Raw genomic sequence first — 11,232 nt, 5'->3', positions numbered from 1 at the left:
ACCAGTATCCCAGCAAAGGTCACCTGGTACCCAAATGGGCCCTGAGTGTCCATTGGCTGATTCCCTAGTCTCCAGGCAAGATCAGCCTGGCATACCTTATGTGGGAGGGTAAGTCCTTCCTGCATTTTTTGATTGTAACAACTTTTTATCTTTTTTTGCTAGTCTGCCTGCCTCTGCTGGCTTGCTAGGTACCTCCTGGAGCTTTTGCAAGTAGCTCGGCTCCTGCAGCAGCCTAGCAGTGGCATCAAGGCTTTTTAACTCCACGCTCAAGATAATGGGAAAGCAGACTTCATCTTGTAGTCAGACTCCATCTTGTAATCAGACCACTACAGCAACTAGAAGTAGACTGATCTGATTAGTTTAAAGCAAAATATGTACTTCTAAATCTGGATTCAAGGAAGGATCCTTGGCTGGTGAGAATCTATGAATGATACATGTTTGCAAACATCACCTACTGAACTAACTTCATGACAATTCTATAAAATACTTTAGCATTGTTCTTTCCATGGCATTTCAGATGATATTGAGGTCACATATTAAGATCATTCTTTTCCAGTGACAATTGATGAGCAAAATCCATGGGACATATTTTCAGAGGTGCAAGGACGTAAGAGCTGTTCCTTACATTATAAGGTAGACAACAGTAGAAGTTGTGTTGCCTGATGTTCAGCCTGAATTGTCACCAAAAGACCACTCTCTTGACATTAACTTCTTCCATTTGTCTATACCCTAAAGGACCATCCAGAAGAAAATTCTAATAAGGATGTTCGGCACCATCTTCTAATTACACCGCTACAATAGCAACATAGGTAACTTTGTGCTCTCTGTTGCTTTCACATGCAATTCCAGAAGTTCTCAATAGCTTGTAAATTGTCATGTTTTGGAGCCTCCCTTTGCCTTGCTCTGTTTAATACATGGTACTCACTCCAGCAGCTGAAGCTGTATGGGAAATGTGAACTAAGTGGAGGAACCAGACATTTTCTGTGGAGTATGTCCAGCTGTGAACATTTCAGGAGTTTTTTTCCTTAGAACGTGTTGATTTCTTTCTCTTTTTCTTGAGTATATGTAAAGCAGAAATATGTGACTGGTTTTCAGTGACACACTGTTCAGGCTGTGATATATGAAATTTTTTAAAAGTTAGCAGCAGTTCACTTGTAAGAGCAAGCAATCAGAGCTCTTACACATGTTAATACACAAGGTCAGCATAAGACTTCAGGGCAATGGGAGAAAGAAGAATTTAGTCAGCTACAGTCACCATGACTGAAATACAAATCCTATGTGGATAATATGCATCAATTTCCTTAATGAGGATAGTAGAGATGCACCATAGCATGGAACCAAAAGCAAACGAGCATAGTTGCAAAGGATACAAAATTTCCCTTTCAAAGGAAATTTCAGGATTTCAAGATTTATTTGGCTTCTTGAGCAAAATAGAATCAAATCACTTTAAGTGAAATTTTCAAAACAATTTCATCTTAAGCCCCAGTCTTTAATCTCTATTTAAAATATAATACAATCTGAAGGAGTAATTTCAAAATGAAAAATGGAGTCACTGTTCTGAAAAGGTTAATGCAGGGTATTTTAACCTTACTGAAAAGTTGTAATTGTTTTTCAGGTTTTGTTGAAGTTGACACTTTCTCAGAAGAGCTTTGTTTTCAATCAAACAGCAGTTTTCCATTGAAAAAACATTCAGTTGGAAAAGTTCCACTCAAGCTAGATGAAGCATGGGAGGTTTGTAGATAAGGAGAATATAATTAGCTACAATAGAAATTTTGTCAGAAGGCTGAGGCTAAGAGCTCTCACGCACCGGAAAAATACCACTGCACTACTGAAAAGAGGACAAGCAACTAGGGCTGATAGTTTGCTTTCCTTCCAAAAGGTTGTTGTTACTGTACTACATCAGTGTCCTCCCTACCTAATCACATTGGTTCGACACTGACACAGCGGAGATGAGGAAAGATGACTGCTTACTGAGGACCTATTTTTGGGAGAGGATTTGATCACATGCTCTGCTTTCGGTGCATTAGCAGTTACACTACAGTCTGCAGGATGACTCTTGCAGCAGGAGCTGGGAGACAGAAGCAGCACTGCTGAACTGCCTGTGGTCTGCTTTCTTGTATGTCTCCTTCCCAAGATGTGATCTCATAAGAGCCCATTGAGGATGCTGGGATTACAAAGTATGGAATTATGCAGTAATGGGCTTTCTTTTTCTGTTGCCAAACAACAGACAAAACTGAGAACATATGTGCTAAAAATATTGCACAAATGTAAATGGAAAAAAACATTTACCTCCAGTTTTGAAGAGGACAGGAAGAATTGATACGCAGGTATGCATTATATTTTGCTAAGGTAGGAATCATTGCCTTAAGGCAAACTTCTTAATCTTGTAGATTTTACAAGGACACACATTTATTCCTGGAATGTGAGAAGGATCTTCCTTCACAATAAAATAACACATGCCAAGAAACATCAGAAAGGAGCTGGGGTGGAAAGCAAATAAATTCCTTTACTAAGAAAAGCAGCATAGTGGAGACTAATTGTCCAAAAATGTTACTGCTCAATTTCTCTCTCAAACTCATTTAGCTAACGAGGGTCATTTCCCATTTTCATATTGAAATGGTAGGATGACTTTTTATTAAGGCAAGTACGACTCCACTTGTTTTATCATTATTTCTACCAAAACAAAATCTTCTGGCTGAAGATTACTGTATTCCAATTAGCATCACACTTCGTAAGGAAAGCATCCAATCATTGTGAGAAAATTGCGTTTCTCTATTAAACTAGCAGTCTGTGGCTTGGTGTTCATTTTGCTTTAGTGCTGGCATAAAATAGGTGCCAAAAATTTATGTAGGTTCAAAACTCAGGCACAGTTAGTACAGAAAAAAAATTCACCAAGGGCTATTAAATGTGAAACCTATGGCCCAGGATGTTTTGAGCCACAGGCTGTTGAAAGATGTGTTACTACGTCAAGAAAACACAACCAAATGTTTTCCCAGGTCTCTTCCCTAAGCATCCTTTCTTTCTGGTGACAACTGAAATTACAAATTTGAAGCTGTATTTTAATAGGCAAAATATGTTTTAGTGTGACCCCAAGAGACAGTCCCAAGAATTCTGAATGTTTCCAGCTTAGGCAGCCACCAACCCGTTGCTACATCCTTAACAATGTGTTTTTATGCTGGTAAAGTGCTCATGTATGGGAAAACAGGTTGTTGCTCCTTGTCTACGAAAGGCAGTTAATTGAATACTTGCTACAAGTAGGTAGTAGTGAAAAATAAAAAACTCAAACCCAAAACCAACACCAAACCAATCAAACAAACCCCGAGTTCTTGCAAATTAATTTTCCTAAAAAATTTAATTATCCACAAATCAAACATGAGTAGAGCAGGGGACCAGAATGTCTGAGCTGGGGCAGCAGTGAATTATTCAAACATGCTAACAGGACTGCAAAGAACTCATCGCTTTTCTTGACTATAACATGGGAAAAGTGTCACAGTGAAGCTGAATTAATCAGAGCAGATTTCTGGCACCCTTTCTCTGAGTCGTAGGACTCTGCATTTCATTCGATCAAATGAAGCTGATGTACTCAAAGTGATGCTTCTCTGTGGCCTTGGTGTCCTAGGCTTCCTAGGATTAAAAGTGTCCGTAAATTAATGCCCTAAATTAAAAATGCCCTTAAATATTCTTATTTTGCACTGTGTGAGGGGTGTTTCTAGGATTTCCAGACTGGCCTCACAGTCTCTCAGAAAGAATTGAGCTGATCTATTTTTGTTTTACCCAGATAAATGTACAGAAGTGATACTTGTGGTCTGATCCCATATTCTCCTTGCTGCTTCCGTTTGCCTGAAAAAAACATCACACAGCTTCTCTCATCCCCACTGGTGCATTAGGTACATCACAAGATGTTGGTGGAGTCCCAATGCAAAAGAAATTCAGTTAAATAGTCTTTCCTCCTTCCCTATGCAGAGTGATGACTGGAAACAATGGAAAATTAACTGCAGGTGGCTCAAAATCACTGACACTTTATTGTCTGCTGATTCCTCATTGGAGCACCTCGGTCTCCTTTCATTTACACACATTTCCTCCTTTCCAGTGGAAGGGGCACTTAGGAGCAAATAACTTTTCTGTAAATTGGGCTATGTCTAGTCCTCCAGGGACCCATAGTTTCAGCCCTCATCTAGAAATTTCAGAATAAATCAGAATACGACAAACCCTGTACTAGAAGTACTTTACTGCATATGTGAGAGCTTTTTCCTACAAATGGACTGACTACTTGAATTTGAAATCTTTTTCTCATCTGGAAAGTCTCTGATCCAGTATCTGACAGGAGAAATGTCTCTCCTATCCCAGTCTCAAAAGGCTTTCTTACTAGATCTTTTCCTGGAAAGCATGTCCAGCAGAGTGTCACAAGCCATCATTTTTCTGTCTAGCCAACAGTCGCCTTTTTAATTAACTTGGCTTTCAATAGGTATTGTTTTATGTGAATATGAAGTTATAGCAAAAAGTGCAAATGTAATAATATACATTGCAATGTATTTTCAAACCATCAGAGCCATTTCCTCCTCTTTTGTTTCCTTTTATGACCCTGATGTCATTTGGAATAAACTTTAATTGGGTCATTTTGTCATCCGCTGAGCAGCCTCCATTAACAAACCTTTACAGCAGTAAGTGCTGGTAGCAGGATCTTTGTCACAGGCAGTTGCCACTTAGTGAAGTTTCACAAACATATCTTCATTATTTATGCATGCTGTGCTTTATTACCGATGCCAGGTGTGAGCCAGGAACACTTCACTACACACAAGCAGCTAAAGAGGTCAGATGTCAGTGCTAAAGTAATAACGATAAAAAACTGAACAAGAGAGGTGTGTTCTCACGTCACTGTCAGTTGCCCTGCACCTCGCAAGGCACTGCAGTCGTGCTCTCACTTTATAGTGATGTTTTAAGTGACTGATTCATCATGGCAGACCTGGGGTGTCACAAACATCCCTGGCTTTGGGTGAACAAAAAGGCAACATTTTGACCTTAAGGCTTGCTGTGTTTTAATGTGAATATGTTTGGAAGTATGTATATTATAAATGAACAAAATTATGTGTGTTATCCAGTGAGTGAATGAGCATATGTCCTTTAGCACTCTGATTTTACACCTTTACAGGTGTAAATGTATGCATAGCAGTGGAATTATTTCTAGTTTACTTTACTGTGAGGGTGATTAGTGTCAGGTTCTATGTACATGTATGCATAAGCTTATAATAAAGAAAAAATGCAACAAAAAATTAGGTTTCTAAGCTGTAGAAAATGCTGCATGCAGAATGCTTTTATCTATCCAGAACTGATTCCACTGAAACCAAAGAAATTATTAGATTAAGTTCAATGTACATAAATGATTCATGACCATGAGTTCCACAGGTATCATTCTAGTTCTGTTAAAGTTGGTGGCAAAAATACAAATATATTCCTACAGACTTGTACAGAGGCAAAGTCCATCCTCAGATTTTAAAAGTTAGCCAATCTAATACTTTAGAAATGCACATCGTAGTTTTGAATTAGCTGTTTGGTTTCTTCTGTGTTATCATATTGTAGTTGTAATATATGAAAGAATTACAAAATTTAATTAGGGAATGGTTCTTAGGTCATAGCAAAATTGGTGCACTAAACACACAATAAATGTCTACTTTACTTTTAATTAAACAGCTTCCCCTTAAAGGTTTTTAATCACTAGTTTAGATAAGTGGGATTTGTAATGATTGTTAAGGAACTGTGAAGAGTGGTTGAAAACATGCACCTGCATGCAGTTAGAAAAGGGTATTATGGAAAATGTTATTGAGACAGTAGAAAAGCTTTCCTTTATGTTTAATATGTTGTTAGAATGATGAATAATGTTTTAAGTCACACTAAAACTGGAAAATCCTTTTACAGTAGCTTTTTAAAAACCATCTTGATGTTAAGCTCTAAAAATGTCCTCCATTGTTAGGACAGACCATATTTGGGAAAGCTTACCAAAAAGCAGTGCAGTGTAAAATATTTCAGCTCCATGAAGTAACATGAAGTTAACATTAAAGAAATATAAGATGAAAGAAAACATTTACTTGAAAATTAAATTTTAAACTTCAAGACTTTGGACTTTTCCTATGTATTTTTTCTCTTTCTTTAAAAGCAGTGCTTACACACATAATCATATCTCTTCATATTTAGTCTCTGGGTTACTGCTGGACTAGCTTAATTACAACTGTTAAATCATGAATTTTTCTCGTAGTTTTTATTTTTTTTCCCCCATATGCTTTATTTAGAGTGGTGAGATTTAAAAATCTTATGGGATACCGATTTCAATTTCAACAAAACTTCAAGCACTCATGCTTATTTGTCTTGCACCGGACCTTTTCTCATCCAGGCAGTATTTCGTACAGTGGTTTTTTCCATGGATATATATCCTGCCATTTAAACCAATATGAAATAATGTGGAAAGATCTTCTGACAGGAAATTAGGAATGACATGTTTGAGATAAAGGGGTGCAGCCACTGGAGTGTCTGATGAAGATTTAGAGTGATGGCTGAACCACGTGAATTGTTTATCCATTCTGCCACACTATTGCTGCAAGCCAAGAGAGGTGTAATAATTTATTTGGAAAAACACGGTTTAGTACAGTGAGAAAAAAGTAATCTACTGCTGCTCTGACAGGCCAGGCAGATAGATATGAAAAAGAGAAACAGATCTATTTCTTGAGATGTAGGCAACAATTATGAATTAATAGACAGCAACCTTAATACATGAGTTGACATCTCTAAGCTGCTTCAGCAGATGGCCTACAGTGTGAACTCTTCTCTGAGTTACTCTTTCAGAGGTTTGATATTTCCAAATATAATGCATCATGAGACTTTTTACAGATCAGTGTATATATATAAACTATATTCTTGCTTGTGGCAAGCCTGTTCTTCCAATGAGGACAAGCTGCTTTTGCTGTAAAATGTTAGCCACCACAGTAACATGACATTGCTTTTATTACTAGCACCTACTCCTGAAATTGGCATTCCTCTGCTGTCTTCTTTCTCCTCCTCAGTTCCTGTATTTTCCATCAAGTGGTCGAGCAGCTTTCAAGTACCTGCCTCCACACTCCGGGTGCTGGTGCCATCCTGCAGCTGTCCAAGGGAGGCTGCAGCCAGTGCAGCCCGAACACACTGCCACTGCTTCAGCACTCTGTTGGCTGGGTCTTTCTCCTGTCCATTAAAAATGAGAAGTGGGCTGAAATGCCAATAAGATAATGTCGACATTTGGCAAACAAAGCTGTCTGCCAGTTTGCAGGCAGTCTGGGCAGTGTCACAATGAATCAGTCAAGAGGCATAGAGTCTCCCCATGGGATTCAAAATCCAGCTGTCACTCACAGCTACAGTATCTGGGATTTGGGTGTCATGGTAGGTGGTGGAGGAGGAGGTTGATTTCCCTATGGAAAGTGGGCCTTTCCTAGATTTTTATGGTATCCAATTGACATGCACCAGTGTAAGACCTGAAGTTACTCCATAAAGGAGATGGTATAATGCATCTGTAAAGTTCCTTTAGCATTCTACAAGATGCTAACACAAACATTTGTAAATCAGTAGTAGACTTGAGTTTTCTGACTATTTCAAGTTTCAAAAACCAGCAACCCAAGTGACAGGACTTTGTAAGGTGAGGTGTAAAAACTGTTGCACCAAGATAGAAGAGAATAGAGTGAAGTGTCCTCTGTAAAAGTCTACATGCATCCATTCTCTTCTCTTGATCACTGAAAAACTTAAGTATCAAAGTAATAACATGCATACTGACATGTACATGACTTCATGAAAAAAGGCTATTCTGTATGATGTCAAAGAAAAGATATTTTCAAACAAAACATCAAATGCTTATTGCTATTGTTGCTTTCTGGTTTTATTGAGGTGTTTATACAAATTTACTGTAGTTTCCTCAGAGAAGAGAAGGCAAAGGTAATAATTAGTAAGTGCTTGATGTCGTTGCTGCAAGTCTTGAATAATTCTGTTCCTCTCTCTCAGAAAAGGAAAGGACTAAACCAATACTGATGAGTCTTAATCTTATTAGAGATTCATGTCTCAGCTGATCTTGTAACATTACAGACTGACTGCCATGAGTGACACTAGCTTGGGGATTAGGGCCTCAGAGGACCCAAGTGAGACCAAGTGACATCCAGAATATGAGAAAGTAGATATTACCCATGGAAAACAGAGGATATTCAAATGTGATGGAGTATTTATCAGTAATCCTGCTTCAAGATAACTCCACATCCTGATGCTCTTGACACCTGGGAGATGCACTGATGTCTTCTGCAAACACGAACATGATTTGTGGCTGACTTTTCATAACCTTGCAGCTTGTGTCCCCACATTGAAGTTTTTCACTCACTTGGACTTGGAATAACTTTTCATACTGAGTTTACAAAAAAGTCAGTGAGGTAAAGAGAAGGGAGTGCATTGAGCATGTTGATACAAGGCATAATTTCAAAATCTAAGTCAGAAAAAATTTTCTGCCTTTAGAACCACATAGGTAAGATTGCCATTTCAGACAAGTGGATGTTTAGCCAGCATTCTTCTGTCAGGAAAGATGTGACACAGTGAAAGATAAAACTAATATTTGTTCAACATAAAAAACTGCAAAGGTTAAACATACAGTGCTGTAATGTAGGTGTCAACATAGTAATCAAACTAATAATGTATGCTGCAAGAATAACTTTTAAAATTTTTTTACTTTTTTTTCTCTTCTGAAATTCAGCATTCATTGAGGACTAAGCAGGTTGTGTAAACAAGGAAAGATTTTGCTAGCAGACTCCTGAAGTATCAAGGATTTTGCAACCAAAGCTACAGAGTCAGCAGCAGAGCTCTGGCTAATACTCAAGATAAGAGTGGTCCCTGGGCCTGTGGTGGGAAAGTGCTCTTATGACACTTAAGTCTGGTGAGCTCTATGAGCTAGTGCAAAATGGAGTTTTGAAAACTGAGAAAAACAAAACAGCCACTTTCCCGAAGTGTACTATTCGTTATCTGAAAGTCTTTACATCTGAATGTTGCAGTGGCCAAGGAAAGCATTTCCTTGTGATTAAGAAAAGTAGGAATCTATTCCTCGTGTGATGCTAGAGAATAGTACTCAGAAGAAGGAAGAGTCAGATGAGAGGAAGCTTCAAAACAATTTGAGGATACAATCTTTCTAGAGGGAGATGGGGGAAGGGGAAGAGTAAGTTTGAGACTGGTACAGGATCATAGAATCACAGAATATGATGGGTTGGAAGGGACACATCAGGATCACTGAGTCCAACTCTTAGCCGGGCACAGGACAATCCCCAAGAGTCACATCGTGTGCCTGAGAGTATTGTCCAAATGCTTCTTGAACTCTGTCAGGCTTCATGCTCTGACCACTTCCCTGGGGAGCCTGTTCCAGTGCCCAACCGCCCTCTGGGTGAAGAAACTTTTCTAATGTCCAACCTAAACCTCCCCTGACACAACTTCAGGCCATTCCCATGGTCCTGTCACTGGTCACCACAGAGAAGAGATCAGTGCCTGCCTCTCCTCTTCTCCTCATGAGGAAGTTGTAGACTACAATGAGATCTCCCCTCAGTCTCCTCCAGGTTGAACAGACCAAGTGACCTCAGCTAATCCTCATATGGCTTCCCCGTAAGTCCCTTCACCATCTTTGTTGCCCTCCTTTTCATGCTCTCTAATGGCTTAATAATCTTATACCAAAAGCAAGCTCACTGGCACTGTGTCATGTGGGAAGGGGGAAGCTCAGCATGGAGAGCTAGGGGTGACAACTGAAGTATTTCACCAAGAAGTACATGTTAAACAAGTTCTGTTGGCCTGAAACCCCTTGCTCTGAAGCCCACTTATTTCTCAGAAGACTTGTAGCCACATCATTGACACAGGCTCTGCTTTCCGCGTCTTTTTGCTGGAAATGAACTGGAATATTGCATGATCCTAAAAACGCATGTGCCCTAGCAAACTGTAGAAGAGTCACTTATCCTTGTCAATGCTGCTTCCTAACCTCAGATGCTTTCCTCTCTACATCTGTAAAGGTTATAGGATCCTTCAACATCTAACCCTCCCTCAGACATACCGCAGAGAACATCCAGAATAAAAGAGGAACATTGCAAAGTCTTACTTCCCTATTTTTTCACTAATGTTACTACATTTTTTCTCCTGCACAAGACTGGTTACATCTTGATGTTACTGCATGCTATTGCAAAGAAAAGAACCACTTCTACTTATACAACACAAGATTTAATACAAAACTGAGCTCTCCTGAAATAATCCTATATGCAGAATTTCCACCCCCACTTTTCACATGATGCTTGTGTGCCACATAGGAGAACATTTTTGGATGATAAGCTTAGCTATCTCAGAGGCCTGTTAAACAACATGGAAATCCTTAGGACTGTGTAAATGTAAACAATAACTGTAAACCCCTGCCTGGATGGTTTTTTTATGCATTTGGTAATCTCTATATTTTTAGCATCTCTGTCAGACTTGGGATTTGGAAGATTGCCATACTTTTTATTCCTGTGTTCGTCAAAACTGACATAATCTGAAAAGGAGGTTTTTTTCTTCTAATAATTGTATGATCACATGATAACTTTTTCATATTTATGCGTAAAATTTGAAGTAACTGCTTCAGTGGATAAAGTTACTCCCATGTGGAACTGCTTGTTGGACCAGATCCCCAGTTTGGACTTAAGGTGAAAAGCTGCAGTCTTCTGTAATGCAGCAATGCATCCGTCTTCCCTTCAGAAGCCATTTAACCATCAATTAGTCTGTAGTGCACTAGTGCATAGTCCACATGCAATATGGACTAACTAATCACTGTTGTTATTAGGGGAGGTGTGAGGGAATAATATAAACAGTAGTTAACTTTTATGGAGTCAGTGGCTTGTAGTTTACCTTATGCCTAAATGGATGAAAAGAGATAAACAAAAAACCACAACAGTTCCTTACCAAATTCACTGGACTTTAATCTCACATATGCATTCTAGACTGTTTCCTTATAAACTTGGTTAGTGTGAGAAGAGATGTTACCTCTTGCTCTGAGCTCTACAGTTCCCAGGCAAGAACAAGTCCAATTTGGAAAAGCACTTTGTTAATAGATGCTCAGTCTTACAAGAGGTAATTTTAAAATATAATATTTTAAAAATCACCCTTTTGTCTATATACATGCCACAGTTGAATGCTACACTTGACAATGAACTAATGAAAAGAGATCCGAGTGCATTG

Source organism: Pseudopipra pipra, chromosome 1 (genome assembly GCF_036250125.1).
Source record: "Pseudopipra pipra isolate bDixPip1 chromosome 1, bDixPip1.hap1, whole genome shotgun sequence".
NCBI classification, from domain to species: Eukaryota; Metazoa; Chordata; class Aves; order Passeriformes; family Pipridae; genus Pseudopipra; species Pseudopipra pipra.
Note: the sequence above shows the minus strand (reverse complement) of the source record.